The sequence below is a fragment of the Odocoileus virginianus genome, chromosome 11, assembly GCF_023699985.2.
Source record: "Odocoileus virginianus isolate 20LAN1187 ecotype Illinois chromosome 11, Ovbor_1.2, whole genome shotgun sequence".
Taxonomy (NCBI): Eukaryota; Metazoa; Chordata; class Mammalia; order Artiodactyla; family Cervidae; genus Odocoileus; species Odocoileus virginianus.
In genome coordinates this window covers 31,452,940-31,462,886 of record NC_069684.1, presented here as the reverse complement: position 1 = coordinate 31,462,886, position 9,947 = coordinate 31,452,940, and positions in this window count along the sequence as shown.

Here is a 9,947-nt window from a genome sequence, read left to right as displayed (position 1 = left end):
TGGCATTTCGCATGATGTGCTCTGCATAGACGTTAAACAAGCACAGTGACAATATACAGCCTTGATGTACTCCTTTCCCAATTTGCAACCAGTCCATTGTTCCATGTCTGGTTCTAAATGTTGCTTCTTGACCTGCACACAGATTTCTCAGGAGGCAGGTAAGATGGTCTGGTATTCCCATCTCTTTAAGAAGTTTCCACAGTTTGTTGTGATCCACACAGTCAAAGGCTTTAGAGTAGTCAATGAATAAGAAGTAGATGTTTTTGTGGAATTCTTTTGTAGGCTTACTGTGTGCTAAGAGCCTTGCAAGCATTATCTCATCCCTGGATGAGGAAGATATTATTCATATTCTCCTTTGATACACAAGGAAACTGAGACTTGGAGAATGAAGGTACACAATTTCAAGAAGTGAAGAAGACCAAGGAGTCTGACACCATGAACAGATCCTATCTGCTCTACTATAAACTATCTTTGTTGAATCTCTGCCAATTAGAAAAGGGAAGAGTGTTTCACTGTGGGTTTTAATTCTATTCTTTTGATTATTAGTGAGCATACAAATTCCTTTCATCTGTTCTTTGCAGACTTCTGAGCGACCTATTAACACCAACTTGCTTTACCTCCAACAAATGACACAATTCCTTGGTACCCGCCCCCACCTTTCCAAACCGTGTACACTCTGGAAGCAGCCATCAATTGTTATATTGAACTAAGTAAAGAATGGGGCTTACCATGTGCAAGGCATGTTGAACTAATCCAAACATGTTTACCAAAGATATTTTAGAAATGTAAAATTATCCAAAGTCACAGCTGAGAACCTTTTTTCTGTATAAGTTGTTCCCTTTTATCTATAGTTTCACTTCCTGTGGCATCAGTGGCTGGATATGGTCAACTGAGGGTCAGAGAATATTAAATGGGAAATTGTAGAAATAGATAATTCCTAAGTTTTGAACCACATGCCATTTTGAGTAGCATGAGGAAATCTCGTTATGTCCCTTCCTGTCCCACCTAGGATGTGAATTTCACCTCATCACAAGAAGAAAGTAGGTACAATATAAGATATTTTGAGAGAGACACCACATTTATATACCTTTTTTACAGCATATTGTTATAATTGTTCTATTTGTTATTAATCTCTTACTGCACCTAATTTATAAATTAAATTTTATCATAAGTGTGTATGAATAGGAAGAGAAAGGGGCGACAGAGGGTGAGATTGTTGGATACCATCACGGACTCAATAAACATGAGTTTGAACAAACTCTGGGAGATAGTAAAGGAGCGGGAAGCCTGGCGTGCTGCAGTCCATGAGGTGGCAAAGAGCTGGACATGACTGAGTGACTCAACAACAATATGTGGTTTGGCTGTGCGCGGTTTGGCTCTGCACGGTTTCAGGTATCCATTCATGGTCTTAGAATGTATTCCCTACAGATAAGGTGGGGGGGGGTATAGTATTCAATTTCCTTTAATAGCACATTACTTAAAATTTAGTTTTGTAGTTTTCCCCCTTCACAGTTTTTTACCCAACAAAATTTAGTGTTAAGGGTAGAGAATTTTCCCTAGCCTGAAATCCCAAGTCATTCCTATTTTCCATCTCAGTGATCAACATATTGTTCTTCCTGGCCAAAGTCCACTGATTCGACCATGCTCTTCAATGAATAGCAGGTACAATGTTTTTTTTTGGAATGCTACTGTCCCTCACTCACCCTCCCTTATTCTCAACCTCTGTAACTTGAGTGTCTTCTGCTACTTTCCCTATAGACACGCTCAAGCATTTCCCATTTTGGAAACCTTCTCCTGCTCACATTTGCCATTTGAGTTAACAATTTCTCTCCCCCCTGTTTATTTATCTAAGCTTCTCAAAAGAACACTCCATTGACTATTTCAACTTCCTGGCTTCCCATTAGCAACTTTGGTTGCCTTGGAGTTCTCAGTACTCTACTGAAGCACACTTGATGAAGTTGCAAAGTGCTTCTTAAAGTCAGGTGAAGTGGATCTTGTGATCTTTTCCTCCGTGGATCTTCCTGTTGTATTTGACACTATCAGTTTTTCCTGAAAACCTCTCTATGCCCTCTTTCTGTTTTCCCTGCTCTCTGATTCTTTCTTCTTTGTTAAATTTATCATATTTCTGATTTTCCTTCCAACTCTCAAATATTGAGTCCCCTGGAGCTCAGTCCTCATCTATTTACTTTTTTCACATTACATATTCTCCATGGGTAATTTAACTTACACTTGTGGTTCAATTGTCTTCTGTATCCTAATGATTCCAAATCTACACATCCAGTCTGCAGTTATTCTTCATTTGAGAATCATATACCATTAAATTCCAGTAATCACATAGATTCTCTATGAGTAACTCAGAGTGTCTCATTGATAAACCCTCTCCTTTTTCTGTGTTCTCGATTTCAGTTGCAGACACTACCATCCATATATTTCTTAAATCGGTGAAAGCTGAAGTCATTAATTTGAGACTTCTTTTCTCATACAGGTGTTTAGTGCTACAATTTCCCCATAAGTACTATTTAGCAGAATCTCTACAATTTTACATATAATATTTTCGTGTTCCTTTCATTCCAAATACTTTCTAATTCCTCTTTTTCATGCCTTACTTTACCAATGGGTTACTTAGGAATGTGCTATTTAGTTTGCAAGCACTTTGGAATTTTATGTGATAGATCTGTAATTTATTTATATTTAATTCTATTTGGGAGAAAGGACATACATTGTGTATCTTTAATCATTTCAGATTCGTTGGTATTGTTTTATAACCCATAGAATTACTTATCTCTTGCCACATGTCTCTTGTATACTTGCAAAGAAAGAGCTTCTGCTGTTTTGGGTAGAATATTTTATAAATGTCAAGTCAAGTTGGGTGACAGTGCCATTCAAAGTCTACATTCTTGCTGTTTTTCTATTTATATAATTTCTACAATTGTTTTGAGATGGAGACATTGACATCTCTGACTATAAATCTGTGAATTTCTCCTTGCAAATCTTTGAATTTTGCTTAATGGATTTTGAAACTTAGTTTTTAGATATATAAGCATTTAGAATTGTTTTGTCAGCTTGGTAAATTGCCCTTTTATCATGATGAAATGACCTTCTTCATTCCTGTTAATATTCTTTATGCTGAAATCAATGTTTTCTAATATTAACATAACCATCCCTGCTTTATTTTCATTACTGGTAACATGTTATATCATTTTCTCCATCCTTTAGTCTGTCTTTATATTAAAATACATTTCTTGTAGACAGCATAAATTTGAATCTTTCTTTTTAATTCAGTCTCTCTATCTCTGATTTTAATTGGGTATATTTAGATCATTTATGCTTAATGATTGTTTTAATGATTAGATTTTAAGCTATTTTGCTATTTGTGTCATTTCCCTCTTTATTCTCTTTTTTCCTACCTTAACTGCCTTTCTATGAATTAATCAGATATTTATTATGACTCCTTTTAATCTACTTTCTTGGATTACTAGCTTCAACTTTTTGTTTGTTATTTTAATGGTTACTTTGGGCTTTATACTGTATACATTTAACATCACAGGCTGCCTACAAGTCCTATAATAGTTCTTTCTATTTAGTATGAAGACCTTACACTACTCTATCTCCATTTCTCCATTTCTGCCCTTCATGCTGTAGCTGTTATACAGTTCACTTTTACATATGTTATAAATCCCACAATATATTATTATTTTTGTTTAAATAGTCAAATATATTACAAGGAGATGTAAATAATAATAAGATAATCTCATATATTTGTCCATATAGTTACCATTTCCAGGACTGTTAATTCCTTTTTTCAGATCTAGATTTCCATCTGGAATCATTTTCCTTTTTCCTGAAGGAGATCCTTAAACATTTCCTATAGTTTAAACATTTCCAGTTCTGCTAGTGATGGATTCTTTCAGATTTTGTACATCTGAGAAGATCTTTATTTTGTAATTTTTGAAAGACATTTTTGCTAGGTGTAGAAGTCTAGGTTGTCAGGGTTTTTGGTCTCAGTATTTTAGAGATGTTGCTTCTCTGTCTTCTCATTTGCATCATTTCTGGTGAGTAATCAGTGGTCATCTCAGTCTTTATTTTTCTGTGCATAAGGTATCCTTTTTCTCTGGCTGTGTTTTTAAGATTTTCTCTTTATCTCTGGTTTTCAGCAATTTGATTATGATATGTCTAGATGAGATTTCTTTAACATGTGCTTGGGCTTTGTTGAACTTCTTGGATCTTTGGGTCTATAGTCTTCCCTGAATTTAGAAAATTTTCAACCATCATTTCTTTAAATAATTTTTTTATTCCCCCCTGTCGCCACTCCTACAGAGTTATAGTAGCTTTTTAAACATCCACATCTGCCAATTTGAACATTTGTGATAGTGTTAGTGTGATCAATTGATCAATGTTATCGTCATCATGGTTGTGTTTTCCTTTTTGTTTGCTTTGATTGAATGCTGGACATTGTGGCTTTAGTCTTGGTTACGAGATATTGTTATTTTCCTACAAACATTATTGAACTTTGGTCTGGGATGCAGTTAATTATTTTTTAATTTTATTTTTTTGTGTGGCTGTGCTGGCTCTTCTTTGCTGTGTTCTGGTTTTCCCTAGTTGCAACTACTGGGGCCTACTCTCTAGTTGTGGTTCATGGGCTTCTCATTATGATGGCATTTTCTTGTTGTGGAACATGAGCTCTAGGGAGTGTGGGCTTCAGTAGTTACTGTGCGTGAGCTCAGTAGTTGTGGCTTACAGGCTTAGTTGTTTCATGGCATGTGGGATCTTTACAGACAAGGAATCAAACCTGTGTGCCCTGCATTGGCAGGCAGATTCTTAACCACTGAATCATGAGGTTAAGTCCCTGCAATTAATTATTTTCAAAGAGTGTGATGATTTAGGATCTTACTGTTAAGATTTGTTTGGAGGGACAGAAGCAATCCTCACACTAGTGTTAATTATTCCCCACCATGAGGGCACATCCTTCTCAAGTAGTCTACTCAATTCTTCTTGAGTCTGAAAGATTCTTGGCTGGTGGGAACAGACATTATACCTGGCCTTGTGTGAGCACAGCATGCTGTTTGCTTTAATCGTTTTGGGTCATTTTAGTCCCTGGCCCTGGGTGGTTTCCCCCTACCTGTGCACTCATTAGTACTTGGCTGAATGCTAGGGCTTCTTCAAATCCCTAGATTCCTCTATATTTCTCTCCTATCTGGAACTCTGTGTTGCAAATGCTGGCTGCGTTTGTCTCCCTGGATTCTCAGCCCTGTCACTTCACCCAAGAAGTCTGCCAGGCTCCAGAGCACATGTAGCACTCAGACAATCATAGGGCTCACCTTGTTCATTTCCCATTTCTCTGGGACCAAAATCCTTCATTGTCTGAAGTGCAGTGTATTACATCTATTGTCCAATTTGTGTTAACAGCTTCACCAGAGAGTTAAATCCTGTCTTTTGTTTTATCTATCAGAAGTGAGGGTCTCACTATGAGGACTTTTGCCAAAGTCTTTGAATCTGTCTCCCCCCACCAGTCCCCACTAGGGTGCAAGTGGCTTGAAGACAGAGTCCTTCCCTTACCCATCAGGACATGTCTGCACTGAGTGTGGCTCTGGAGTTCAGGCTGCCTGGCTCATCATTTTGATTCTGTCACTCATTGTTTAAGGTCTTGGGTAAGTTACTTAATTTCTCTGTGCCTTTGTTTTCTCATCAATAAGTGAGCAAAATAACAGTACAGCTGTCTGGGGTTATTTTGAGGATTCAATGACACATGCAAAGTTTTTAGTAAAGCAGCCGGCACATAGCTATCAGTAAATCTTTATATTAATCTAATAATAATACTTATTGTTTGTTGCTGTTCAGTTGCCAAGTCATGTCCAACTGTGACCCCATGGACTGCAGTGCACCAGCTTTCCTGTCCTTCACTATCCTCCGGAGCTTGCTCAAACTCATGTTCATTGAGTCAATGATGCTATCCAACCATCTCACCCTCTGCCACCCTCTTCTCCTACCCTCAATCTTTCCTAGCATCAGGGTCTTTTCCAATGAGTTGGCTGTTCACATTAGGTAACAAAAATATTGGACTTCGACCTTAGCATCAATCCATTCCATCCCCAATATTGGTATTATATTCTGCTCCTCACTAGTAGTGAGTGACATAGTTGTTCAGTTGTTCAGTCACTCATTGTCTGACTCTTTATGACCCCATGAGTGACAGATTGACACTCAAAACATTTTGGGTGAATAAGTGAATTTTGACCCTCGCTAGATTCTCATTGTTGAGCTTGTGTCAGATGCTTCCTTCGCAAGTGAAGACCTTCATCCCTGGTTCAGGTGTAGCCAGACATGTGCAGACATTGTCTGTATCAGATACTATATTTGATTTGCTGAAATTCATCTCTCCCTTGATCCAAATAGCAGAAAGCTGTCTGTGGGCAATGCAGGATATAATATTTTACGGAGTCAGTGATGCCTTGAAGAGAGCTGCAAGCAGATAATGTGATGAGAGAACAAATATATCAGCACTTTCCTGATTAAGCTGGTGCATTAGAATTGGCATCAGACCACTGAATCTGGTGTGATCATTTCATCCTCATTCCAGAGGAATGGTGGCAGGAATATTTCAACTATTAGAAGATTTGGGGGGAAATTTAGGGAGTGATAGGTTTATTGATGGAGGTTCACTTTCTACAACTGGTTTTAAAAACATGTCACAAATGTTATAGATTCCAATACATGATATAGAGTTCTTTTTGCTGTTATAGAATCCTAATCACTTTGTTTTCTTAGCTGGTACATTTTGACTCTGCACCAGAAAGTATGTGTGCAAAGCATCTTGTTTTCTGCATGTCTTAGGCATACAATTCTTAATCAAGCACGGGTTCTATATGATAGATTTTTATATAATAACAATATTGATTTTTATACATCTAGCTGATCCCTCCAGTCTTATGTTTTCTCTTTGCTAAGAGCCCTGTCTTCAAACGATCCTAATGATCATTAGGAGAGGTGCAAACTTCACCTAAATAAACTTGAACATGATAAATAAACCAGACAGGGCCTTCTTGTCTTCCCAGATCTGCAGATTTGTTGTTTGAAATGAAGACAAATAGCAGTACCCATCAAAGAGGATGTTGGATTTATGTCCTCATCAGGACGGGAATCAAATTTTTCTTTCATTTTGTGAGCTTTTAAAGAATGGCAGACACATGAAAAACTGAAGTGAACAGACCCGATTTGTGCATCTGCATATTTTCAGGGACTGACATGAAGACATCCTTGGCCCACAGCAGCGCATAAAATGGGCCATTGATCTGGGAAACGGGCACTTTTTGCATCATAAGTACAAGTTGTAAGTAATTATCTTTGTAGTCAAAACTGTTTTCCGTGTGGACTTGATGCCTTTGCTGACAGAGAAATGGAAGGAAACTTACTTTACAGACTGGGACCCTCATAAGAAATTATTCCCAATGCCAGGGTTTGGGGTGGCATGATTTTGGTTTTTACATTTTACATTTCTACTTCTTTGGTATGTAGACTTCATAGCTGGTTGTATTGTTATTACAACTTCCTTGTTATTTACAGGTGGGAAATTTTGCTTTCAAATAAATCTGTGATTTCCACAAGTGGCCATACACACAGAGGTGTATTTTTAAAAATCTGAGGGACTTCTCTGGGCTTCCCATGTGGTGCTAGTGGTAATGAACCAGGCTGCCAGTGCAGGAGATGTAAGATGAGGGTTCAATCCCTGGGATGAGAAGATCCCCTGGAGGAGGGCATGGCAACCCACTCCAGTATACTTACCTGGAGAATTCCATGAACAGAGGAGCCTGGTGGGCTACAGACCAGAGGTTCGCAAAAAGCTGGACTGAAGTTATTTAGCATGCACGTGGCCCGGGACTTCCCTGGTGGCTCAAGTATCCACCTATTAATGCATGGGACATGGGTTTGATCCCCAGTCCAGGAAGATTCCACATGCTGAAGGAGCAACTAGGGCCACCTGCCACAACAACTGAGCCCTCAGTCTAGAAGCCACATGCCACAACTACTGCAATTATGTGCCTAGAGCCTGTGGTCCACAACAAGTGAAGCCACCTCAATGAGAAGCCCACACAAGGCAAAAAAGAATACTCCCACTCTCTGCACCTAGAGAAAGCCTGCACAAAAGCAAGGAAGAACCAGCACAACCAAGAAATAAATAAATAGAACTTTTGAAAATGTACATACCTTAATTAAAAATACTTTTTAAAAATGTTGAGTGTTTCATTGCATTTATATTTTTGGTTATATTCCATTTAGAACAAATAGTGACAGTTTTCCATCTACGGTGAAAAGTGAAAAAGTCAAAGTGTTAGTCCCTCAGTTGTGTCTGACCCTTTGTGACCACATAGACTGTAGCCCACCAGGATCCTCTGTCTATGAGATTCTCCAGGCAAGAATAATGGAGTGGGTTACCATTCCCCTCTCCAAGGGATCTTCCTGACCCAGGGATCAAACCTGGGTCCCCAGTATTTGCAGGCAGATTCTTTACCATCTGAGCCACCATAGCGCCCAAATTCTTCCTAAAAGAATCAATCGTGAGTGAATGAAACATATTAAATGAATGACAGTACAGATGGTATAAGCAGATCACTTAAAGCATACAGATGCTAAACAGACATCCAGGGAAACACCATCATGGACAACGAACTTCCCGGCCAGGGAGAGGGTGTTCTGGTCTCCACCCCCACACCAGGTGCAGACCTGGGCAGGGAGCTGAGAACAACTTTGTGACTGACAAATAAGCTCCCTGTGCATATTTTAACCCCAGGCAAGTTTTCTTAACTCGTCTGTGCCTCTGTTTACTACATGCAAACTTGGAGATGTTAACAGCAGTCATCTGGAAAGGAGGCTGTGCAGGTTGACCAGCTCTGCGTCCATCATCTGCTCTGCCTCTGGAGGGCACCATGGCACCTGCCCAGCTTCCTTCCAGGGGGCTTTGCCCCGAATCCCAAGAGCACATTAAAGCAGGGTGCCGGGAGCCAAGGGTGGATCCAAGGGCAGAGCCAGGCCTCAGCACCATGCAGCGGGGCCCCTCTGGTCTTGTGATTCTCTCCATCTCCCATGTTCTCCTACTTACCCTGGGAAGGTTCTAGAACTTACACACTCAGGTAGGACCAAGAACTTTTTAAAGTAGCATCTCTCCCAGGGCATTCATACTGCATCAGGTTCAGAAGAGAGTTTCTGTATCTGCTGTCGAGATTTATTGAGGAGAGCCTTCCTTGTATTTTCTGTTTCCTTCCTTCCTTCTTCCTCTCTCTTCCTTCTCCCCTCACTCCTTTTCCCTTCTTTCCTCCCTTCCTGCCTTTCTTCTCTCCTCTCTCTTTCTCTACAAAAATTTATTAAGCACCTACTATGTGCCAGGCACTGGTCTAGGAACTGGAGACACAACAGAGAACCAGACAGACCTGTTTCCTGCTCACCCTCTGGTTGTGGGAGGACACATAATACACGAAGTCTACAAAAAGTTTAAAAAAAGGAATATTGAGTCGAGGATGGAAGAAAGCAGCAGAGCGACACAGTTTGGATGGCTCTTGGGGGGTTCTCTGTCACATGACCCCTGGAACTGTGAGGTGTGTTCTGGTGGGTCAGGGCAGTCCTGGTGCTGGTGGGATTTGCTGGCATAATTAATGAGACTGCCACAGAATCACTGTGACTTCTACAGTTTGCATATTCTCACACTCAAACGTCAAGGTGAAAATTGATCCTCCAGTTAAACTTTCTATTTAATTCCTCAGACCTGAGGCATATTAAATGACCACTACATTGATTTGCACTGAGAATATATTCTGAAAACATCCTGATCAGCAGCTGTGGTACCAGGCACTGCAGACAAGGGGTGGACCCTGCCCTTCCCACATAGGAGCTAAATAATGTCTCAGGTGGTGATGGGTCGGCTGGGAAGTGGGAACTGGGGCTGAAGCCAGGGTCCC